Genomic DNA, 26,867 nt, shown 5'->3' on the forward strand with positions numbered 1-26,867 from the left:
CCAAAGGGGAAGAGATTACTGAACAACCCTGTCATGCCCGATGCAGTATAACTTCCGCCCTGACAAGGACAGATGCAGGTTCGGTACAGTCTAGCCCCAGACATATAACCCTCCCACAGGAGAAGGGTTACATGTCTGGGTCTAGACAGTACCAAAAATTGGGTTCAGTAATCCCTTCCCCTTTGGAACATTTGCTCCTCTGACTGACCGCTATTGTGGCTGGTCTCCTAAATTCTACCAGATGGGTGAGACCAATCCTTTTTTATGCACTTTACTGTTCACTTACACAGGTATAGCACATTTGCACTTTTGTATTTAGAGTGTTTAGTTAAAATTGAATATTAATCAAATTAAATAAAAGCTATATTTTATCACTTTTGCTATATTCCCTCAGAAATAATAAAGCAGTCAAACATAAGATAGATAGATTAATAATAGAGAAATAGCTAGGTAGATATGTAGATAAAAAAAAATAGATAATTGAGATAGATAAACAGATAGATAACAGATAGATAGATACTGTAGATAGAAAGAAAGACAGACAGACAGACAGACAGACAGATAGATAGATAGATAGATAGATAGATAATAAAAAGTAGGAGCAGCAACAATATAAAGTGCGTACAAAGCCTCCCTGGCAAAGACCAAACCATTCAAATAACTATTAAATGGAGACAACACACCAAGCAGTATGGAAAAATACCCCAGTGGTTTATTACCCCATAGTGATACATATACATATACACATACAAAAAATACATATGCAGAGTGAAAATACAATGTATAAGTATATGACCATATGCCTAATATAGGGTCAGTCATATGAGTTTCATTAATTATTGTGATTTCTTCACCTGATATTTACATGCATCATTAAACACGATTTTACTTTTTTATACACTGCTATGTTAATATCTTCATTTATAGATATTCTTACTGTATATGCACATGATCATAGATTCGTATATAAAATATTGTATAATCACTATAGCAAAAAAACACACACAAAAATAGTTTTTTTCAAAAACAGTCCTCAAGTATTTCCTTGGTTCAACAATTAATTAAATGATAAAAAAAATGAAAGTCCGACATAGTCCCAGAACTTCAACATAGTCCACAAATAGAAACCATGCAGGCAAAATAAGAGAGTATTTTTCGGTACTACTCACAAGCACAAATCTGGCACATCTCATTGTACTCCATGCACACTAGGATGTAAATGGTGCTCTTCTTCAGAGATGTCTTGAAAATAGCAGGCACAGCATAAGCAGAAATGTAAAAGTGGCACTTACCATAATCAATGCTTTATTGAATCATATTTAAACAACTTCATGGGAGCAGAAGATAGCACATGGACATATGCTGTGCCCACAAATGGAAACCTAAAAGACATAAAAAGAGAGAAATAATGACAAGCGACTGTCCTTTGTTCACAAATTTATTAAAAAGCAAAGTTCAAGGTCCAACATAGTCCAGAGCTTCCCATGACGTTCCTTGATCACACAGCTCAAAGGCTATGGAGTCTCAGAATGAGGCTCCATTGACTTTGCGTAGCAGCTACTTCTGGCTCTTGCTGTGCTCTGCGAGACCTGGGAACATTAATGAGCAATGACATTAGGAACATCACTCTGTTGAGCAGGGATGTCAGGAACATCACCACTCATCACTCTGTTGAGCAGAAACATCAGGAACAGCGTGCGTTGAGTGGGGCTGCTACTCAAAGTCTATGGAGCCTTAATCTGAGGCTCCATAGCCTTCGATTTACATAATCGAGGAATGTCATAGGAACCGCTAGGCTACATAGGACCTGGGACCTTTGATTTGTTATAAATTTTTGAACAAAGAACAGTTTCTTGACTTTATTTCTCTCTTTTTACGTATTTCAGTTTTCCATTTATAGATTGTTATTCCCTAGAGTATGCTGGACTTGCATTTTTAGGGCATTAAAAGGTGTTAGTTTATAATATGCTGGTGGGTTGTAACATTATATAACTGCAGGACATACAGTTAGGTCCAGAAATATTTGGACAGTGACACAAGTTTTGTTATTTTAGCTGTTTACAAAAACATGTTCAGAAATTCAGCCCATATTATATATATAATTGTAAGTGCACACTCCCAGCTGCAATATGAGAGTTTTCACATCCAAATCGGAGAAAGGGTTTAGGAATCATAGCTCTGTAATGCATAGCCTCCTCTTTTTCAAGGGACTAAAAGTAATTGAACAAGGGACTCTAAGGGCTGCAATTAACTCTGAAGGCGTCTCCCTCGTTAACCTGTAATCAATGAAGTAGTTAAAAGGTCTGGGGTTGATTACAGGTGTGTGGTTTTGCATTTGGAAGCTGTTGCTGTGACCAGACAACATGCGGTCTAAGGAACTCTTAATTGAGGTGAAGCAGAACATCCTGAGGCTGAAAAAAAGAAAAAATCCATCAGCGAGATAGCAGACATGCTTGGAGTAGCAAAATCAACAGTCGGGTACATTCTGAGAAAAAAGGAATTGACTGGTGAGCTTGGGAACTCAAAAAGGCCTGGGCGTCCACGGATGACAACAGTGGTGGATGGTCTCCGCATACTTTCTTTGGTGAAGAAGAACCCGTTCACAACATCAACTGAAGTCCAGAACACTCTCAGTGAAGTAGGTGTATCTGTCTCTAAGTCAACAGTAAAGAGAAGACTCTGTGAAAGTAAATACAAAGGGTTCACATCTAGATGCAAACCATTCATCAATTCCAAAAATAGACAGGCCAGAGTTAAATTTGCTGAAAAACACCTCATGAAGCCAGCTCAGTTCTGGAAAAGTATTCTATGGACAGATGAGACAAAGATCAACCTGTACCAGAATGATGGGAAGAAAACAGTTTGGAGAAGAAAGGAAACGGCACATGATCCAAGGCACACCACATCCTCTGTAAAACATGGTGGAGGCAACGTGATGGCATGGGCATGCATGGCTTTCAATGGCACTGGGTCACTTGTGTTTATTGATGACATAACAGCAGACAAGAGTAGCCGGATGAATTCTGAAGTGTACCGGGATATACTTTCAGCCCAGATTCAGCCAAATGCCGCAAAGTTGATCGGACGGCGCTTCATAGTACAGATGGACAATGACCCCAAGCATACAGCCAAAGCTACCCAGGAGTTCATGAGTGCAAAAAAGTGGAACATTCTTCAATGGCCAAGTCAATCACCAGATCTTAACCCAATTGAGCATGCATTTCACTTGCTCAAATCCAGACTTAAGACGGAAAGACCCACAAACAAGCAAGACCTTAAGGCTGCGGCTGTAAAGGCCTGGCAAAGCATTAAGAAGGAGGAAACCCAGCGTTTGGTGATGTCCATGGGTTCCAGACTTAAGGCAGTGATTGCCTCCAAAGGATTCACAACAAAATATTGAAAATAAAAATATTTTGTTTGGGTTTGGTTTATTTGTCCAATTACTTTTGACCTCCTAAAATGTGGAGTGTTTGTAAAGAAATGTGTACAATTCCTACAATTTCTATCAGATATTTTTGTTCAAACTTTCAAATTAAACGTTACAATCTGCACTTGAATTCTGTTGTAGAGATTTCATTTCAAATCCAATGTGGTGGCATGCAGAGCCCAACTCACAAAAATTGTGTCACTGTCCAAATATTTCTGGACCTAACTGTATATTTGACATATCTAATCTATCTAATCTATTTATGTAATATATTTATGTTATCTATCTATCGCTTTATTTTTTCCCTTTGAACTGTGTACATAAAAATCAGATGCCACATTTAATTAGTTGATTAAAAATGAATACAACTCACATCAAAAACTACTTCATCAGGTATTTTGTATGACCTCCATCATTTTTAAAGAGCGTTCCAAGTGTTCTAAGCACAGAATGGAAGAGTTGTTGACATTTTACAACATCTTTTTTCATTCTTCAAGATGACCAATTTTACATCCTTGATGCTGGATAAAGATTGTTACTTAACTTGTCTCTTCAGAATTCTCCATAGGTGATTGATAACACCTAAATATCGTATGCTTATACAGGAGTTGTGACTAGCACAACTTCTTGAGGTGATTGTAAATCTTCTACTTCTCTCGGTACATACCGGGTAAGACCCTATTGTGCTTTCTATTTCCACAGTTTTACTCACCATAGGTGATTGTTGAGTTCAGATCAAGAGACATATTTTGCCACTGAATAACTTTTAGACTGTTCTTTAGAAATGCAACAAATGCATATTTTAGATCATTGTCATGTTGGAAAAGTGTATATCTACAAAGGATAGATTGTGTGATGGTAGCATCTTCTCTTTCAATTCAGATCAGTACATCTGTGAATTCATTATATCATCAATAAAATGAATCTCCCTGACACAAGCAGCACTCATGCAGCCGAACATAAGAATATCGGCACTATCATCATGTTTCACTGCAAGCACCATGTATTTTTCTGATCTTATTTTTTTAAATGCATGCTACCTACACAGAAATATGGTAGTGGCAGTGTCCTTATGTGGGGCTGCAGAAGTGTTGCTAGTGTCAAGAAGCTACATTTCATTAAATAATATCAAAGATTCACTCTAGCATTTCTGAAGAATCTCATGGTAAAATTGATTCAGTGGCCAAATTTTATCTAGTTCTGAGCTAAAGTAAAACACATATGGGAAATCCTGATGAGACAAATTAAGCATCACTCTCCGTCGAGCATCCCGGCTCTGAAAGAGGTCATTCTTGAAGAATGGAAAATAATAGATGTTGCAGTATGTCACCAACTTGTTTGTTTCATGCTAGAAGATTTAATGCTGCTTTTAAAAATTATACAAAATACTATAAGTTTTATTTTGTTATGTTGAGTGTACTCATTTTTGCATCAACTAAATTTGAATTAAACTGAAGATTTTGGAATGAATTTTATTTTATTAACCTTACATTTATGTTATGGATTGAAAATATGTTCTATGAAGCTCAATCTTGTCAAAATTTTGAAAATTGTTTTTGTATTCACTGAAATATTGATTCAAATATTACATTTCAAAATGAGTGTACTCAACTATGCTGAGCACTGTACAACAAGCCAATTGAATTGAAGGGTGATTGATCATGTTCTCTCTCCGTGATGAAGGGATGACAGGGTTAAGATCTTTAAAAGAAAGGAAGTTAAGTGGATTTCTATACTTAAGTTTACAGGCTTTGGTGTAAATTTTCTTTGACTGTGTGTCTACTATATAGTTACTCATAAACTCATAGCAGTGATCATCCATTTTTTTTAAATGTGGATATTTAAATTATTTAAATGTTTTAATTGGTTGTTCTGATTTAATTTTAGATTACAATATAGACAATATCTCTACTCAAAAATGATGAAACAAGATAATTGATGGAAAGTAAAATCATACCATAGACATTACTAATATTTTCTTTATATTTATTAATCTATGTCCTTTTTTTTCTCTAAAATACTTAGTCTTAACCATAACTATTGCAAGTAATGTATTGGTGCATGGTAGGTGGTGTGAGGTGGATATTGACTTCTATTTTGAGTATTTGATTTCAATATTAATAGTATTAATAAATATGTAGTCCCATCCAGACATAATTAGGTGCCCAAGAGGCTTATCTATATTTTTATGTATTTTAGGAAAAGTGTGCAAAATAATGGACAGAGTACACTGAATTACATTTTGAGTACTGGATTGCAATATTAATAATATATTATTGATTGATTTTCCTTTTACTGTCATGTTCCAGTAAGTATACAAGGATAAGTTAGAAACTAAGCCTATGACTGCGCTCACACAAACATATAATTCAGACAAGTGCTTTCTGATGTTAGATCAGATAGCACTCACTCCAATGTTATACTATGAGGCAGTGCTGATTAGTTTTTTATTTCTTATGCTGATCCAGCATGAAAAAAAGTGCCTTATGCTGCTAGTGGCACCACAAATTGGATGGCGCACACCTATTCAAATCTATGGGTACGTGGAAATCATTGGACTGCAGTCAGATGACATCCAAGTGCAGTCCAATTTCACAGGACTCATAGAATGGAGAAGATGGAGAAGGTTAGTTCTTCTAATGGTGTCATCCGATTCTCTCATCTGAGAGAATCGGATCACACTATGCTTAAACTCTGATCAAACACTGTCATTAGCATAATCGACCTGATTCTCTCACATGAGAAAATCTATGACCTTCTGACCACAGCCTAAATGCTTATCTAATCATTGGCAAATGGGTGAGTGCATCGGGATGCATTTTTTCCCCAATATCTTATGTAGCAATGGTGGATGATGTATTCTATTTTATTCTTACGGCATTTCACTTTCTTATTTAATGAAACTGTACTAAATGGACATATTTTATACACCATCTTTCAGTACTCACTAAAGATCTATGAAAAAGCCATAATATAGATAAAAATAATGGATATTGCGGTTTCAATTAAGTTGCATATTGTGTTGCAAAGTTTGTCATGTCCCCTCACTGCTATCTGTTATATAGAGAGGGGGGAGCCAGCACTGCCTATGAATGTCATGCAACAAATAAGAAGTGTAACATTCACAAACTCATTCCTACTGTACTATAATGCAAAATGAGATTTTTAGCAAACAATTGATCAATAATTTGAGCCATCGGTCCGGTTTACTGGTCTGGTGGCTGACTCCCACCATACCGTGCACGCCTGGTTTGGTTTGTAAATTCCTTCTGCTTCTATCAAAATTATACATACATTGGTGGCTGTTCACATTCAACCACTTCCCCCTCGTCCACAGGCTTTGTTAATTAAGCACCTTATACTTGGACCTGTTCCACCTTCATTCATGAACCCTGGTCAGACACTGTGAGGGTCACTTCTGACATAGTCCCGGTGTGTGTGGCTTTCTCTGCACATGCTGGGACCTGGATTGCTTTCATTCGCAGTTGCATTCCTTGAGAACATGGAAGCGGTTTCCGAAATGTTATAGGTATATGTGTTGCTTTAATATGGTTCTGATTTTAATGAATTTAGGAGGCCGCATGGCACAAAGTAAATATTAAATATAGAGTAGGACATCTATTGAGATTTGCCGTGACGTGGCAGGAGCGGCTCAAAAAATTGATCAATTATTTGCTAAAAATCTAATTTTGCATTATAGCACAGTTAGAATAATATGTGAATTTTCACTTTTATTTGTTTGCACACCATTCTCATGCAGTGCTGGCTCCCCCTTTTCTATAATTATGCTTGAGTCCACTTGTAATTAAAGAATTACTTTGTATCTCAGGGATTGGCATCACAGCTATGCTGTTTCACAATCATTTTTTACATTAATAGAAGTGGTTATTGGAAAAAATATTTTGCAATTATTAACTGGAATAGGGTCCTGTGATTAAATTGTTTCTCAGAGACCAAGGGACTGGAGTTGTCAAGCTGAGTAGCTCTATTCTAGAATGAGTAGGTATATTGATACAAATTAGTCAGTGATGTGTAATGCCTATTTGTCATTATTTCTGTATCTTCCATTTTTTTCTGTATGTTCCGTTATTGATATTCCAATTATGTGATATGTATGTCATTAATGTATTTTATAACGTGGAGCAAGTATTATAATATATGACAATATTACTTATTAAAGAAGGGTTCCAGTTGTGTAAGACAACTTACGAAAAATAGGGTTAAAACGCTGCTGTTTAAGAAAAATAAAGAACTTTTTTTCATCTTACTTTTGGATACTGCTGTCTTTAAAAGATATCTTTAGATTACCACAGAAAGAGTTTTTCTGGCGTGTTTGAGCTGTGTTGATCCATGTGCTCAAAGAGGGCTTTAGACAAAATTTACCTTTAGTATATGTCATCTACAACAGTCATGGAGATCAATGGGATCATCTACTAATTCATTTTTTATCTGGTGTTTACGATGAATGCCAAATATAAACTACAAGACAGCTCTAAACATGTTTGCATTGAGCCGTAAAAAGAAATGTAAAAAAATAAAACTGATGGAAATCTTAATGTAAATAAAGTCTCAGTCTAACAGAATTAAGGAAGACTAAGGCAGTCCTTACAGTGATCTTATTACACTGATTCAATTTGAAATCAAAAGAATGATCCACGAATAGTGATGGGCAGAACCAGACTGTAAAAGTCCAGATCCTCACGATTTCAAACTTACCAGAGTGCTGAACCTGGGCCTGGCATTCCGGGTGTTGTCCCAGCAACTCAAAAAATAAAAAAAGAAGTGTGCGGCTTTGTCAGTGATGCGCTGTCAGACTCGTACAAGCCCACAATGACATCAGCCGGCACAGCCTGCGCTCTCTAAGCATAAGCGTGCATGTACACAGAAACACATGCATGCTCCTGTCAGAAGTGTGCAGCTGTACCGGTGATACACTGTCAGACTCGTACAAGTCTGACATGACATCAGCCGGCACAGCCTGCACTCTCTGAGCATGAGCGTGCATGTACACAGAAACACATGCACGTTCCTGTCAGAAGTGTGCACGGCTGTGTCGGTGATGTGGCTTTTTTTTATTAATTAAATAAATAATTTAAAAAAAACGACATGTGGTCACCCCTAATTTTCATCCCTAGCCATGATAATGCCGGCTGGGGGCTGGTATTCTAAAATTCAAAAAAAAATTAAATGGGTACTTAAATCATGTTAGAAAAATAGTACAAATACAATATTCAGGACCTCAAAAAAACCATTAGAAGAATTAAATTAAAATATACATAGAAAATATAAAAATAAAATTTTACATTTGAAAATGTTTAGCAAAGGGAAAGAAACACTTATTTAAATATAATACTATCTGAAGGTACACTGAAAGACATCTGCAAGATACAAAGAAGTAGACATATTTTCCCAAGCAAGTTCTCATTTGTAAAAATAAATCTGTTGACAGATACAAAATATTCACTTTCGAGCCAAACCTAAAATTTGTACAGTGAAATGATAATTAATCTCAGTAATTTTATACATAGCAAGAAAGAATGATGGAGAAATGCAGCAGAAGTAAATCTGCAGCCAAAAAGCTTATGACACAAATAAAACAATCTTTCAAAACAAGGCTGTCATTAGCTGATCACAAATCAAGCACAAAATATTTATCTGCCTATTATCCATGTATTTGTAGTCACCTTTACCTTATTTAGTAGAAAGTGTTCTTTTGCAACTCTAACCATTTGAGTTCATATAAGATAAATCCACAAAACTTGTATATGAAGGGTGTGTTGTAATTGTGCACTGGGCTGATCAGAATACAGCAGCCTAAAACAGAAGCTTCAATGTGTCTGTGTATGTGGTGGGGGAAGGGGACAACGGTGCAACAATTCCCTCATTTAGAAGTGTAACCATGTGTGATTGGATTTTAAGACTCCTTTAAATATCGAAGGCCCAATAATTGCAAAAATTAGAACACTTTTATTTAGGGATGTTATGAATGATTCCTAGAAACAATATAAATACTGTATATATATATATATATATATATATATATATATATATATATATATATATATATATATATATATATATATACATATGTATTATGTATATATGTATATATATATATACGTATATATATATATATATATATATATATATATATATAATGTATAAATTGATTTTCCAAGGCATAGCACCCCTAAAAGGGAGCAGTATAATTTTTACATACAATCTCTCTCTTTCTCTCTCTTTATCTACTATATTCATATGCCTATGCCTTGGAAAATCAATTTATACATTATATATATATATATATATATATATATATATATATATATATATATATATATATATATATATATATATATATATATATATATATACGTATATATATATATACATATATATTATGTATATATGTATATATATATATATACGTATATATATATATATATATAATGTATAAATTGATTTTCCAAGGCATAGCACCCCTAAAAGGGAGCAGTATAATTTTTACATACAATCTCTCTCTTTCTCTCTCTTTATCTACTATATTTATAGGTAGATATAGATCTATCTATCTATCAATCTTTCCATCTATCTAATATCTTTCTCTCTATAAGTCTATCTATATATACATATATTGAAAGATAGAAATTTATTTTTATATATGTATACACACACATGCACACACACACACACACACACACTCACACACACACACACACACACACACACACTCACACACACACACACACACACACTGAGAAGCAAAAAGCTAATTATATTTTGAACTTTTGACTCTCAGACTCAATGGCTCATCCCTATTAATAAATAAATCTGACTTTCAACTATTTAGGATATTATTAGTCATACGGACTTTTGTCATGTCACTGCATTGTAACTGTTTTTTCTCCTTGTGGAAAATCTTAATCTTCCTGTATACTACAAATTACAATCTGTTCTCACATTCTCTAATCGCTCAGTGTGTTGTTATGTTGATTCCCAAGTGAAAGGTCACAGGTTCAAATCGAGGAGCAGCCATGAAGAAGATTTCCCAAGAAAAGACAAAGAGCATTATCCAGCTCATCGATAGTTTGTTTCTCATCCAAGAAAATTGTCAAAATGCATCATTTGCGTGTCATGAGAGTTGGAAGAATGTAAAATAAAGCAAAAAAGCCCATTCATCCACTGTACGAGATGAGTTATTTTGTACACTTGAGTTCTATGGGTATGAAAAGGACAGCCTAGTATTTGACAGGACCACCACCTGAAGGTTTCGTTGAGATTAGCAAAAAATGGTTCAACAGCAATGAAGTAGAGGGGTTGGATTGGCCCCCACAGTTAATGAACCTTAACCCAATTGCACACTTGTAGAAAAAGCTGTATACATGCCCAAATGAGTTGAGCAGTGTACACCAACATTTGGAACATGTAGAAGAGACCTGGGATCAGATTTCAGTAGAGACATGCCTAAATATGATAGAGAACATGCTTTGTAGAATTCAGGCACTGTTTAAAGGCAAAGGTGGATTTGCAAAATTTTAACAAAATAATAAAAAATCTAATTTAGATTTTTAGGAGCAAAACAGTAAAAATGCAGTGACATGACTCTGGATAAATAAATCACATGGCAAATAGTTGCAAATCAAATCTTTGTATGAGACAGACAAGGTTACTGGCTATAAAATGAAGGTAGTCTTATGTCGAAACTGTAGTGGATGGTGAGATATGGAACCTGAAATCAAAAGTTCAAAACATTACCCTTTGGCTCATTAATATATTTATATTACAGAATTCTACCTATAGTTGCAAATTTAGTCACTATTAATGCATTAGAATATATATGACATATTAAAAAGCTTTAAAGAGATCCACCACTATTAATTATATAAGCTTTCATTTGTCCTAATCAGAGTGAGTGTCACTGAGTGTCTGAGGCTGAAACCCAAACATAATCTTTTAAAAAAGTCTGTGTCCGAGATTAGGCACTGTTGGTATGCAAACCACTGCATTCCTTGGGTATGCTCGGTGCTCAGCCTAGTGAGAGCCACTTGTAGTCTCTGAATGGCTCTCACTGGGGGTAAAAACAAAATGTTTGGATGCTGTGTGTTCAAGAAATAAAACTTCACCCTTCTCTGGAAATGCTCCGTTGATGGATGGCTGTATATAGTAAAGAGCTGAACTGTCAAACTCTTGACCACATTATACTAATACTTGAATTCAGCCAGTTTGTTCAAGTCTCCATTGACTTATATGGGGTTTGGCGTCCGGGAACAAGTTCAAGTCAAGTCTGGGTCTTGAAACAAACCTTTAACTAAGTTCGGGGGGGCCTAAAAATACATGAGTCCATTTATTTCTATTCCCAACTTTTACTAACTATCCCATTCTTGGTATACTTTCACTACCTGCCCTGCTCCATTAAGCTAATCTCTCTGTGGCTCCTATATCCTTCTGTTATTTTCTGACTCTGTTACTTCCAATCTGCAGACCAGAATCGGACCTCTTGGTGATTGACAGCAATCTGGGCAAGCATGCTCAGATCAGATGTCACTCTCCTCTCTTGATTTGCAATGAGGTGCATTTTAGCTGACAAGTGCTGCAATGTGCCAATTATCAGATTTGATATCACAGGGCTAGTCAGCTGAAGGCATGGCAGTTCAAAACAGAATTTATGCAGAGGAGAATAAAGCCAAATGTGAGCTCAGTCATACATGGTGCTGACTGAGTCTGCTGAAGTTTTGAACTGCTTTTAGCTGACAAGCCCATTGATATACTGTACTATCTAATGATCTTCACATCAAATGGCTTGTCAGATGAAAGCAACACAATCAAGCCCAAGGCTAGAGGAAACTGAAGTCTGATCTGAGCATGCGTGCATAGACTGCTGTTACTCACTGAGAGGTAGCCCTGCTGTCACCAATAAAATGTAATGTTCAGTTCATCTGATTCCGGTACACAAATCGGAAGTAGTAGAGCTGTAACAACAACAGACGGATATAGGAGCCATAGGGAGATGAGCTTACAGGAGCAGGGTAGGTAGAAGTATATTAGGAAAGTGTTAGTTAGGAAGAGTTAGGACAAATAAAAGGGGGTGAAATTAGTAGTGTAAAAACTGCTTAATAAAGTAGAAAACTGCTATCTGATAAATTAACTAATTTTAGAACCTAGTAGGAATAGGTGAAGTTAAGTTAGATAGGATTTAATCATCAAGGTAATTTTCTATAAAATTGCTTAAATAGCAAAAGCTAAAGTACACATTCCTACTCTTTAAAGAATATTATGTTGCAAAGGAAAATTCACACTTGTTTTGATATATGAATTAGCCAAAACCAGTTATTATTGGGTCAGAAGAACACATTTCCAAAGAGCTCCAACAAGCTCAGCTGCCAAGAAAAGAGAAGCTGTGCCATATCACAGAAGACATTGAAGATATGAGGGGAACATTATGAATATACCATTTAGATTTTATCAGTGATTGTCGGTCCATTGCAAGAATGACCTAGGAGTACTGATAGAAATGCACTTTAACCAACATGCCTTTTCATAGTTTGGCTTGGCTTTTTTCAGAAGCCAACCAGGTCAGCTATTTATTTTAACATGAGATGATGAACCTTTCAAACTTCAAGTTTGCAAGGTTTTGCAAACTTTTCCTAAAATTGCTGATAGTCTAATTGTCCTGAAATGTGGTGGTAACACTTTGGGGTTTCCTAGTTGGCTATGCTTCTTTTATAAATATGTTTAATTGGTTTCATTAATATGGAAGTGGGATGAGGAAAAAATGAGAAATAAATGAGACAAGCACAGTTCTGACTCAAGGCAATCTGCACCAGTATTGTTGCCCTGCATTGATATATGACCTTTTTCTTGGTTCACTGCAGTTTATATCTAAAATTGTTGACTTTTTATCTCATCAAAAACTGTAAGAGGAACAATATGCGGGAAACAGGTATCTCCAAAATGTGTCAGGTTGAGAGGTCTGGACGGTAGATTAGAAACCATAAGTTCACTAGACCTGTGTCCAGAGCACTTGGAGCCACAATACTCAATTCTTGGCAGACCTTAAGCAGCAGCAAACAAGACACTGGTATTTTACTTGTGACAGGCAACTGCCCACAGTGCAACACACTCACCTGAGAAGACAATTAATTTCTGTTAGTAAATATGAACCTAATGGCTAATGAGCATCCTAGTCCTGGAGAGGATGAAGGGAGAGAGAAAGAGAGATCCCACTTAGCTGCAAAGTATTTTGGGGAAGCTCATGTTGTTTTGTGACTGAGGCAATCTAATATGATATGTAAAGTGGTAAGGCCATTTTTAGCTGATAGAATCACTTACTGTTAGAATTTGCTTGGACAGGCGGTTTTCATGAAATTTAAATAGAATTGTATTACACAGAATCAATTCAATCATATTTAACTATAATACCCCCCTAAAAAAAGGTAACTGAGTAGAACTAGTAGCAGGTTAAGGCCGTAGTCAAACTTGCGAGAGACTTGTGAGAGACTCGCGCGAGGCATCATCCAGCACAGGCACACACTCTCCTGATAGGAGCGGGTCAACTGCATCTATTTCTATGTAGATGAGACGCTCCTGTCTGGAAAGTGTGCGGACGTGCCGGGAGATGCGATGCAAAACTCGAGCAAGACTCTCGCGAGTCTCTCACAAGTCTCTCGCAAGTGTGACTCCGGCCTAAGGGGCACTTTGCACACTGCGACATCGCAGCCCGATGCTGCGATGCCGAGTGTGATAGTCCCCGCCCCCGTCGCAGCAGCGATATGTGGTGATAGCTGGCGTAGCGAAAGTTATCGCTACGCCAGCTTCACACACACACTCACCTGCCGTGCGACGTCCCTGTGGCCGGCGACCCGCCTCCTTGTTAAGGGGGCGGGTCGTGCGGCGTCACTGCGACGTCACACGGCAGGCGGCCAATCAGAGCGGAGGGGCGGAGATGAGCAGGATGTAAACATCCTGCCCACCTCCTTCCTTCCGCATATCCTACGGAAGCCGCAGTGAGGCCGGTAGGAGACGTTCCTCGCTCCTGCGACTTCACACACAGCGATGTGTGCAGCCGCAGGAGCGAGGAACAACATCGGACCGTCGCGTCAGCGTAATCATGGATTACGCCGACGCTGCACCGATGATACGATTACGACGCTTTTGCGCTCGTTAATCGTATCATCCAGCCTTTACACACTGCGATGTCGCATGCGATGCCGGAAGTGCGTCATTTTCAATTTGACCCCACCGACATCGCACCTGCGATGTCGCAGTGTGCAAAGTGCCCCTTAGTCAATCTGTTGCACCATGGCAAAGGTATATAGAGCCCAACAATACATAAGCACGCTACACTGAAGGCTGCTTGGCAATATCTCCATAATTTAACTACTGTTTTTATGAATTTCTGCTTCTAATTTTATGATTCCAGTAAAATTTGCAATTGATCTTTCACAGAAAAGGGTCAAATTCAGCCACTTTAGAGAACTTTTACTTTATATGTGGATAGCTTACATGCAAGTTTTTCCTTGCTATCTTTTCAATTTTTGTTTCAGTATGTACTTATTGTACTATACTGAAAAATAATAATAATGTAAATTCCTGTCCTGTCTAGTACTATAATTGCACTTGTAAATCAATTGTACATACAACAATGCTTGTCTGTCATGCACTCTGTAGGGTTTATAACTGATTTTGCATGCTTCCTACTCAAAATGTGCCCTTGTCTAGTACCAATTATTATATCAGGACAACTTTAAACCTATGCAGCATAAATATTAATAAATCCTGGTGCATAGTTTATACTGTCTATCTATGTATAGTTTATATAAATTGATTCTGCATATCATGCTTGACAGGATAATAGTTGATATTCTGTTTATATAGATGATGTAGATGATGAAGATGATGTTGTGATGTTGTCTGCACATTGCTCTATGGTTACTTTATGTTACAATACCCTAAGGCAAAGAAAAAAATATTTCTAAGACAGAGAAAGAAAGAAAGAAAGAAAAAGAAAGAAAGAAAGAAAGAGAATGAAAGAAAAAGCAAGATTATAGAGATATTTGTAAAATAGTAAAAAGTAGGCATTTTTATTAATTATCATACAATGTAAAGATGTTCTGCTTTTTGTCAATTAATCCAAAAATATTACTTGAGACTATATGACCTTTCTCAAATATATGTGTATAATATAAAAATATAATCAAAATCAAAGTGTATAAAGTGAGTGTCACACTGTGTTCAGCTCTAAACTCCCTGAGTATCATGACAACTTTGAACCTGTTCACACTACAGAGTCACACTTTGGTCTCCCTGGTGCTTAGGAGTTGCAGAGTCAGACTCGGGCATCAACCAGTTGTGGGCTTATTAGTGATTGGTCTAGCATGAGTTAATTTGTAATAGCCTGTGGATTGCTTTTGTAGTTACAGGTTATATGAGACCTATTACAGCCACCTCCACTCTTTAAAAGATCATGGAGCCTGCTCACCCATGCTGATTATTGCTTCATTTGCAATACCATTCCTTGTGCTGTACTTATATTGTTCCTGTAATCTCTTGTGTGTTATTTGGTGTGTTGTGGAAATATTCTCTTCTGCCTATTTCCTCCCTGAATCTTTATTTCCTCCTGAGCATGTATTGTCCTACCTTTGTATGTATGTGCAGTGAGTTTGAGTTTTGTTTTTTCCCTGTCTGTCCATTTGTGTGGGATAAAATCATCCTGTTGCGGCCTTCCCTGGGGGTGGGGGAGAGGGTATATAGGCCAGGGCTACTCAGGAGCTAGGGTTAGGGAGGCAACCCAAACATCGTTACCTATTGACATATTTTTGGCAGCAGAAACAGAGCCACCCTAGCTATAGGGTCAGTGTAGGAGCCTCTCTTGTAAGTTACCTTGTCACAACCCGTGACATGTGAAAACAATAGATTTAATGTTATACTTATGCACCAAGCTATTAAGCATGTTATAATATATTCTGGACAAAATAGTACAATTAAACAAACTATAGTATACTGTACATATCAGATAAGAAAGGAACGCAAAACAAGAATGTTTCAATCTCAGGAGGAGTATTATATTATAACAAAGGCAGATTGATGAGCTTCTCATAGGTATAATATATACAATAGCCATCTAAATTGCTGTACAATAATTGCTATTTTCCAGTCTACAGTTCCACAATAAGTATTTGATGAGTTTTTGATGTTGCAGATTTTCAATAGCATTTCTGAGGCTATTAGATAAATTAAAGAATTAAGATAGTCCATGAACTCATCATAATTAGTGCACGGCCACTTCTTTTCATTAGTAATTCATTGTGAGCTGGCGTTTGTGGACAAATCAAGGATCATTAGCTGAATTAGGTTACCTGAATTTTATTCATTGCGCATTTGAGTGCATTTTTTTAGATGTGGTTTCATTTTTTTTTTACATTGCTCTGTTTTGGATATTTCTTGGTTTTTGGCCTTGACAAAACCTTATTGATATACTAATTTGTGGATTATACAAGTTTTTAATGTGTTTCAATAGTGGAAAAAATCCATCAAAAATGCATATGTGTTTATTACCTGTGCTTTTTCCTAAACTAATGCAGTTCTATGAACAAAGGGGAATATTCGCAGATAAACTCAATGTACTCCCCATAGAAATTGATATGTTGCGGATTTAAAAAGCTCACTAAAGGTCAGATGACATTACATAATAAAAGCCCAGTGGCTCATATTTTACTCACTTAAATAGTACAATAAAATCCACAGCACTGCACAGAAATCAAACACAGGGAAAAGATACAAACTCCATTCAGATGAGATAAAAACCTCAATGCTACAAGACAACAGAGCTCACCAATGAGCCACCACGCTACCCATAAATTCATCTATTTTGCTGGAATTGTAAGATGCTGCCTTTTTAGTGGAGCTAACATACACAACATCAAAAACTGACCTAAAGCTTTTTTGTTGCAGCTTAACCTAATAGTAATAGTACACAAATGTCTCCCCTACCATGGAGTTATTAAAATCACAAGTGGTATCACAAACCGGATTAGCTAGTCCGACACACAAATGAAGATAAAATAGCTAAAATGTACTATGTACACAATTTGGGTCTATGCTTGCCTTAGGCAGAATATTAATATGAGATGAGATGTCAGATTCCACATATGTAATCATACTAGATTGTTGAAAAAAATATTAATGCAAAGCATACAGTATATTAATGAGAAATGAAGAATGACCCTTACTGAATTGCAGAAGCTGATCAGAATGGAGAAGAGAAGCACAGTGAATTGTGCCATGATGGCTCCGGTTAGAATATACTACACAGCGCCTCTCATCAGAGCCATCATGGCACCACTCATTGCTTTTCTTCTAAACTCTGATTATCTCCAGTAAAGGTCATTCTTCATGTCCTGTTATATCTGTTTTTTCATTACTATGCTTTTCAATACATACTATGATTACACATTTGGCATGTGACTTCCAAATATCATACAGTTATACTGCTTAGAACACCACTAGAAATATTTTGCATACCATAAGTATTAAACTTTAGCTATTTTATCTTCCTTCATATGCAATAGTATTAATTAATATATTTTTTAATTTTTTTTTGTAGTCTAGGAAAGAATGATGCAACATGAAAACATACGGTTGTATATATTGAGAGTGTAAATGGTAGAACTCTTTGAAATAAGCCAGAAAAATATAATCATTAACAAAGGAGGTAAATAATTAATCCATTATTGAAAAATACTCTTACTTCCATTTTGTTTAAGGGTTTAAATGTTTTAGTTGTTTGTAATGTATGAAAAGATGTAACTTCAGTATTATGTATTTTGCTATTCTGTGTTCTTTTTTCAGGATTCAATCAAAATGTGTGCTTTTTTATGAATGAGCTTCAGGCCAATGTTATTCCTTTATGCACTGATTTTCTTAATTAGTAATTTGTCTTTCTACAAAAGTTCAGTTAAAAGGAAATGCAAATGTTCTAGTCTAGCATCTTTCATGGAGGTTTATTATTATGTGGTCATGGGGTAACTCTTCCCTTTAGATATATTTAAATTCAATTAATTTCTGTAAATTTGTTTAGGGTGAGTTAAAGTAAGAAAGCAGAATTATATTATTTATATTAATAAATGCAATTTAGAAAATAAATTATGTTTAGTTAAAGAGATTTAAATTGTTAACAAAAAAATAAAATGATTGGTGGTTAACTCAATAATGTGATTGGTGCATCCAGAAATTTTCTTCTTTAGTAATGTGTTAATATCACATGTCATCACTGTAGTACTGATGGACAAAGAAATCTTTGGTATTTGAGGAAGGTTTTAAAAGTACTAAAAGTAAAATATTTATTATTTTAAGTAGAAATTAGTTATTTTGCTTTCAGACAAATTAAATTCATGCCTATTTTTTTAGGAATTCATTTAACTCTGCAAATTAAAATAATGAAATTACATAATTAAAATAATTGGCAGATAAATTTGCATAAACCCCTAAAATGACAGCTACTATTTGATACCATCATGTTCTTCCTGAGGAAGAAGAGGGGATATCTCTTTGAAACACGTAGAACAAACCATCCACATTGCTTTTATTTTTCTGGAGTGTTTCTTTGTACAGCAGCGTGGAGTACACCACAATTATCCTGCTTTTTGTCTAGCTACCATTTTTCACATTGCAGAAGATTGCATCAGCCATAGAAGGCTCAAATTCTCTTAAGCATGGACTGACTGGCTTTATCATAATACCTTGCAATTATCAGATCATATGCCACAGACAATCAGATGGGACTAGTAGGGAATGCAGCAGATTATTAAGGATAGTAGGAGGACATCACAGATTAGCAACAAAAATAAGAATGAAAAAGACATAAAACACTGAAAAGACATGAAAGAGTGTTTGATAGCACGTCAGAGAACTGTAATACTTATTATATGTTCTGAGGATTTCGATAGCGTAGGGCAATGATCAGCAGAGATGAGTTTTGATACAAGATGTTTTATAATCTGTAACCACGGTAGATAACAACGGAACAAACACAGCAATACAAATACACACAATACCTTCCCGAAACGGAGCGGAGGGAATTCCCGGGGCCACGCACCGGACTCCCCCAGGGAGACCACCAGAGCGAACCCCTATACAGGGACTGTCCGGCAATCACCCCGGAAGGCCTAAATGCGCAGCAGCCGGGACACAAGGGGCAAGCGGTAAAAGTCCAGGAGTGTCCGTACGGGATGATTGTCCAGAGTGGTTACGAACCAGAGAGAACCGGGCAGAGTGCTGACCGAAGATGGCAGACGGAATCCGGGCACAGCTTGAGAAACCGGGTAAGGTCCAGTGTCAGTCGGTCGGTAGTCTTTAGGAGGATCCAAAGGCAAACAGGATTAGCAGCAGCAAAGCAGGAGCATACAGCAAGCAGTATACTCAGGCACTGGACTGGGCTGAGAGGCGGCCTTTTAAGCAGCTGGACAGGAAGTAGGGCAACAGAACCTTAAAACTCCATGTTAACTGAGGGCAAGCTCATTCAAAAGAGAACTGGAAAACCTGGAAACCTGACATTACTCCCCCCCCCAGAGACGGCCTCAGGACGGATCAGGGCCCGGCTTGTCCGGGAACCGTCGATGAAACTGAGCGATCTTCCGGGGTGCCCGAATGTTACCCACCGGTTCCCAGGAATCGTCCTCGGGGGCGTACCCCTGCCAACGTACCAGATATTGAAGCCGACGACGATGGAGCCGGGAGTCAATAATGTCCTCAACCACGAACTGCTCCTCGCCGTCGACCATCACAGGCGGAGGAGGAGGCACAACACGACCACGAAACGTATTAGGGGAGACAGGTTTGAGGAGAGACACATGAAAGACCGGGTGTACCTTTAGATGGTGCGGCAACCGTAGCCGACAGGCCACAGGGCTCACGATCCCGGTGATCTTAAATGGACCTATGAATTTTTGTCCCAGCTTCTGCGAAGGAACACCCAATCTCAGGTTTTTGGTGGACAACCATACAGAGTCCCCTACCTTGTACATGGGTGCCGGTTTCCGGTGAGTGTCGGCTGACCTCTTGTAACGCTCCTGGGCCGTAGCCACAGTGTCCTTCAGAACCTCCAGATTTTGTCGTAGCTCTGTCAATCTGTCCTCCACCGCTGGCACCGAAACCGCAACCGGTGACCTAGGCAAAACATTCGGATGGTAACCCAAGTTAGCGAAAAAGGGCGTTACCTTAGTGGAGCTGCTCTGAGTGTTGTTATATGAGAACTCCGCCAACGGAAGCATCTTCAACCAATCGTCTTGGAGATGGCTGACATAACATCGAAGGTATTGTTCCAGGGTTTGATTCGTCCGTTCGGTTTGCCCATTTGTCTGAGGATGGTATGCAGAAGACAAACAGACATCAATCTGGAGTGCCGTACAAAACCCCTTCCAGAATCTAGACGTGAACTGCACGCCCCGGTCAGAGATGATCTCGTCTGGTACCACATGCAATTGGAATACATTCTGGATAACCAAATCCACTGTCTCTGCGGCTGAGGGAAGACCGGTACACGGAATGAAGTGAGCAGCTTTAGTCAATCGATCTACCACCACTAAAATGGTATTGTGTCCGCATGAGACTGGCAACTCCACAATAAAATCCATGGAGATAGACCCCCAAGGGCGAGATGGCACGGGTAACGGTTGGAGGAGTCCCGTAGGAGCCACACGAGGGACCTTGCACCGGGCACAAACCACACATGAGTGGACATAGTCCTTCACATCCTTTAAGCAAGTAGGCCACCAGAAAAAACGGCTCAGAAATTCTTGCGTCTTCTGTACCCCCCTATGACCAGCCAACACGGAGTCATGGACCAACTTGAGAACCCGAAGTCTTACGGCCTCCGGGACATAAATGCGTCGCTCTCTCAACCACACACCATTCCGAAGAACAAGCGTTACATCATTCGGGGGAGCAGCAAGAAATACGTCACCATCATAGGCCAGCTTGATGTCCTTCCACAAGTCCTGGTCCTGGAGTACTCCAACGAAATTGGCATCCGATAACACGGTCTGAGACGGGGTTCCAGGCACGGAGTCCACGGCGTGGATTCGGGACAAGGCATCGGCTTTCCCATTACGTGAACCTGGACGGTATGTAACGACAAAATTGAATTGGTTAAGAAATAGGCTCCAACGGGCTTGCTGTGGAGACAGGCACCTGGCAGACTTAAGAAATTCCAGATTACGATGATCCGTGAGTACTATCACTTGCTGCGCGGCTCCCTGTAAGTGGTGTCTCCATTCCTTGAAAGCGGAAATAATCGCCATAAATTCCTTGTCCGCAATGTCGTAGTTCCTTTCTGCAGGGGACAACCGGCGGGAAAAGAAGGCACACGGATGCAAGAGACTCTTGTCCCCGGTCCTTTGAGAAAGAATGGCCCCTAATGCATAGTCGGAAGCGTCGACCTCCACGATAAAGGGAAGTGCGGGATTCGGATGGACTAATATTGGCGCTGAGGTAAAACATACCTTGAGACGATGGAATGCTTCCTGGGCCTGGGTGGACCACACAAACTTCTGTCCTTTCTTGGTTAACAGAGTGATGGGACGGACAATCTCTGAAAAGTTACGGATAAAGCGTCGGTAAAAGTTGGCAAAACCGACAAAGCGTTGTACCTCCTTGATGTTTCCCGGTTCCGGCCAGTCCTGAATGGCTTGTATCTTGCTAGATTCCATGTTTAGTCCCTGAGGAGAGATGACATAACCTAAGAATTGTATTTGTGAGCAGTGGAACTCGCATTTCTCCAGCTTAATGTACAGGTGGTTTTCCCTCAGCCGGGTAAGTACGGTCTTAACGTGCTCCTGGTGTTCCTGTAAAGAATCAGAAAAGATTAGGATATCGTCCAGATAGATCACCATGAATTGGTCCATGATATCCCTAAAAATATTGTTAACTAGATGTTGAAATGCCGCGGGAGCGTTACAAAGTCCAAAAGGCATCACTAGGTACTCAAAATGTCCGTACCGACATCGGAACGCGGTCTTCCACTCGTCTCCGGGACGTATACGAAGCAGATTATATGCCCCACGGAGGTCCAATTTGGTGAATATTTTTGCCTGTTGGACCCTCTCCAATAGCTCAGGAATCAACGGTAACGGATACCGGTTCCGGATGGTTATTTTATTCAGTTCCCGGTAGTCAATACAGGGTCTCAGAGTCCCCTCCTTCTTTTTCACGAAAAAGATGGGTGCCCCTGCGGGTGAGGTAGACGGACGAATAAATCCCTTGGCTAGGCTTTCATCAATATACTCTTTTAGTGCTGCTAGCTCAGGTGCCGCCAACGGGTAGACATGACCAAACGGAATCTCCGCCCCTGGGAGTAAGTCTATGGGGCAATCATACGGTCTATGCGGGGGAAGTCGGTCGGCTTTTCTTTTGTCGCATATATCAGCGAAGTCACGGTAAACCGGGGGTAAAACAGGTACCTGTACAGTGCTCTCTGTATTTGGTGGTACTGGAACCGGAACAGTTGGACTAATGGTCGGAATATTCTGCGGTGGGAAGGATATTTCCTTAGTTTCCCAATCGATGACCGGATTTGTAGACCGTAGCCACGGAATACCTAAAATAATCGGAAAATGAGGAGATGAAATTAGCATGAAAACAAGGGTCTCCTGCTGACCTGGCTTCATGACGCATTCTAGCGGTACGGTTTCCCGATCGACTGGTCCAGAGATTAACGGAGATCCGTCTACCGTCTCCATGGTAACCGGTGAGGATCTTTGCTGGGTCCGGATACCGTGTTTCCTGGCAAAAGAAGAGTCCATGAAATTTCCCCCTGCCCCAGAGTCTATCATTGCAGAGGTAGGTATTAGCTGTCCCTCCCACCGGATCTGAATGGGGAGCGAGCAATGGGTATATTTCCCTTCCGAGTCCTTCGGTGAGGTTGACATTACAGTCAAGGGAAATACCGCATCCAAGTGTCCACTTGCCTCATAGATATCGGACTCTGCGTCCGTGTTGTCACACTCTGCCATGGCTGCCAATACCTTATTTGGGCGATTCGGACGTTTCGGACAGTCGATCAAGAAATGGTCCGATTGACCGCAATAGAAACACAAACGCTCACGGAGCCGGTGTTCGCGACGTTCATTGGTCTCTCGCTTTTGCAGAGAGTCTACTTGCATAGGAACGTCCTCGGCCTCCCGTGGCGTCCTGAGAGCGGGTTCTCTGGAAGGAAATGTAAAGTTGTTTACACGGTTTACAGCTGCCCATTTTTCCTGTCTACGTTCCGTCAAGCGGGTATCAATACGCACACAGTGCTGGAGAAACAGTTCAAAATCCCCTGGAGATTCGGAACGAGCTAACTCGTCCTTGATGGTACCGGACAACCCCTTTCTGAAAACAGACAATAATGCATTGTTTCCCCAGTCGGTGTCTACCACTAACCTCTTAAATTCAGTGGCGTATTCGACGACAGACCGCTTTCCCTGACGTAAGGAAAGGAGAGCCGATTCAGCGGTAGCACGGCGATTCGGATCATCAAACATTTGCGCCATTGCGGTCAGAAAATCATCTAGGTGATTTAAACGGATGTCTCGGTTCTCTATCATAGGATTAGCCCAAGCCAGTGCTCGTGAGGTTAATAACATAATTATACATAACACTTTGGACCGGTCAGAACGGTAATAATCAGCATGTACATCAAAAAACAGTATACATTGGTTCACAAATCCACGAAACTGACCACGGTCACCATTGAAACGGAATGGGGGTAACCTAGGCATACTGGCAGCTGATACGGACGTAGTGGGGGCGGCTTCCTGAGCCTCCACTCTGACTTGCAAATCCTGTATAGCCGGACCCAGTACCTGGTGATCATGACCCAGCTGTGCCTCCACATCTCTAAGTTTAGTCTGCACCACCTCCATCTCCTGCTGCAAGGAGTTAATCATAGAAAAGAGCTGATCTACTCCTCGTGTCTCAGTCATTGCCCCAGCGAAATCCTCTTTTTTGCGCCTGAGTATAATGTAATACTTATTATATGTTCTGAGGATTTCGATACCGTAGGGCAATGATCAGCAGAGACGAGTTTTGATACAAGATGTTTTATAATCTGTAACCACGGTAGATAACAACGGAACAAACACAGCAATACAAATACACACAATACCTTCCCGAAATGGAGCGGAGGGAATTCCCGGGGCCACGCACCGGACTCCCCCAGGGAGACCACCAGAGCGAACCCCTATACAGGGACTGTCCGGCAATCACCCCGGAAGGCCTAAATGCGCAGCAGCCGGGACACAAGGGGCAAGCGGTAAAAGTCCAGGAGTGTCCGTACGGGATGATTGTCCAGAGTGGTTACGAACCAGAGAGAACCGGGCAGAGTGCTGACCGAAGATGGCAGACGGAATCCGGGCACAGCTTGAGAAACCGGGTAAGGTCCAGTGTCGGTCGGTCGGTAGTCTTTAGGAGGATCCAAAGGCAAACAGGATTAGCAGCAGCAAAGCAGGAGCACACAGCAAGCAGTATACTCAGGCACTGGACTGGGCTGAGAGGCGGCCTTTTAAGCAGCTGGACAGGAAGTAGGGCAACAGAACCTTAAAACTCCATGTTAACTGAGGGCAAGCTCATTCAAAAGAGAACTGGAAAACCTGGAAACCTGACAAGAACAATAAAAGTTACTATGAATTCACCCATTTATGTTGAGGTCACTTAAATATTTTAGATATAGTTTACGAAAAACTCATCTTTTAAGGTGCAATAGTAGAATTACGATTTACTGCTAATCAATTCGCTGTGAATACATTTTTTTGTAAAAAATGATCAACTTTAAAATAAGTTACATTTAGTTTTTTTAAAGTGTAACATTTGTTTTAATTTTTATTTAATAAATCAATAGAACAAGTGAAATTAAACAACTTTGTATTATACTGTGGCTTATCAGACAAATGTGCTTCTTTCTTTGAAGGAATTGATCATTATCAAAGTTTTCATTTCTGAGGTAAAACTTTAAGGCTGCTTTCACACTTGCGTTGAATGGCATCCGTTGCTATCCGCTGCCTTGAGGAATTACGGTAACTGTTGCAGGAAACCGTTTTATTCCTCATTAGACTTCTATTAGCTATGGATAGCAACGGATGGCCTTGCATTGCATCCGTCAGCTGATGCTGCGTTTCATCCACCTGGTGGAAGGAACGCTGCATGCAGCATTTTTCTGCGCTTGGCGGAGTGTCAAAAAACGCAACCTGCAGGAATGCATTGGCGTCCGTTGTTTTTATAATGGACGCCTATGGTGGCGGATTCCGTTAGAATCCATCATTTGACGGATTCCGTTAATGCAAACGTCTTTACACAACTGCGCATGCCCAGAAGTGTAAAGTGAAGAAAAAAAACTATAATGGATTGCGATATTTTGTGCGATCCGTTGCATCCGTTGTGCCACTATATGCAACGCATCCGTTGCATCTGTCACACAACGCAATGCAACGGATGCCGTTCAACGCAAGTGTGAAATTAGCCTAACTTAGTGAAAACTTTGCCATTATTGAGAAAGGAGATGGTAGTTGTTACTTACTGATGAGATTCTAATAGAAGAGGGAGAAGGGTACGGAATTCTTCCTCTAGCTCCCCGCACAGCATCTAGCTCCTCCCTCCTCCTAATGTAATAGAATCTCATCAGTAACAACTGCTATTTCCTATCCCAGTAATGGCAAAGTCTTCACTGAATAAAGATTTTACCTCAGAATTGAGAATTTTGATAATAACGGATCAATTGTGGCAGAGAAAGAAGCAGATTTGTCCACAAGATATATTGCAAAATTGCTTATTTTCATGTGTACTATTCATTTATGATATAAAATTTAAAAAATGGTTATGCTTTAAGCCAGTTGATTCAGTTTACTTTATTGTTTCTTTAACCCCTTCACTCCCGAGCCCATTTTCACCTTAATGACCAAGCCATTTAGTCCAATTCTGACCAGTGTCCCTTTGTCAGGTTATAACTCTAAAACGCTTCAACGGATCTCGGTGATTCTAAGATTTTTTTTGTGACATTATATACTTAACCTCTTCATGACACATGATGTACTGGGTGCGTCATGGATCATGTGAGGTTAAACCCCGCGGGCTGCCGTGGGTAGTCCGTGGCAATCCGCACATAATATCAGCTGACTTCAACAGCTGACATGTGTTCGTGCCAGACGTGAGTAGAATTGTATTACACCCATGCCAATTAACCCCTTGCATCAAATTCTGACAGCAAGATGTATCAGCACGTTGCCATAAGGATAACTTACTCCCCCCCTTCGGAAGTCACGTGATGTGATCACGTGACTTCTGGTGGTTTCCATGGTAGTACAGGATCATGTGATGACTCCTGTAGCTATCATGAGTCACTTTCTCTCACTGCCATCAGAGGGCAGTGTGTGAGCGTAAAGCAGCTTTCCTCCAGATCTCAGCTGTGTAG

The 26,867-nt window shown here is 39.4% G+C and overlaps 1 protein-coding gene across 4 annotated transcripts in view; it reads right to left on the reverse strand.

Moving 5' to 3' along the window:
• NLGN4X (neuroligin 4 X-linked) overlaps positions 1-26,867 on the reverse strand; it is a 574,976-nt gene that overhangs the window by 510,377 nt on the left and 37,732 nt on the right. The window contains exon 2 of one of the 4 annotated variants that reach the window (XM_075335477.1): positions 1,293-1,382. The exons of the other annotated variants lie outside the window; for them this stretch is intronic. The gene's annotated coding sequence lies outside the window, so the exon portion shown is untranslated. The remainder of the gene's footprint in view (positions 1-1,292; positions 1,383-26,867) is intronic. 4 annotated transcript variants of the gene reach the window in all.

Source organism: Anomaloglossus baeobatrachus, chromosome 2, assembly GCF_048569485.1.
Source record: "Anomaloglossus baeobatrachus isolate aAnoBae1 chromosome 2, aAnoBae1.hap1, whole genome shotgun sequence".
Lineage (NCBI taxonomy): Eukaryota > Metazoa > Chordata > Amphibia > Anura > Aromobatidae > Anomaloglossus > Anomaloglossus baeobatrachus.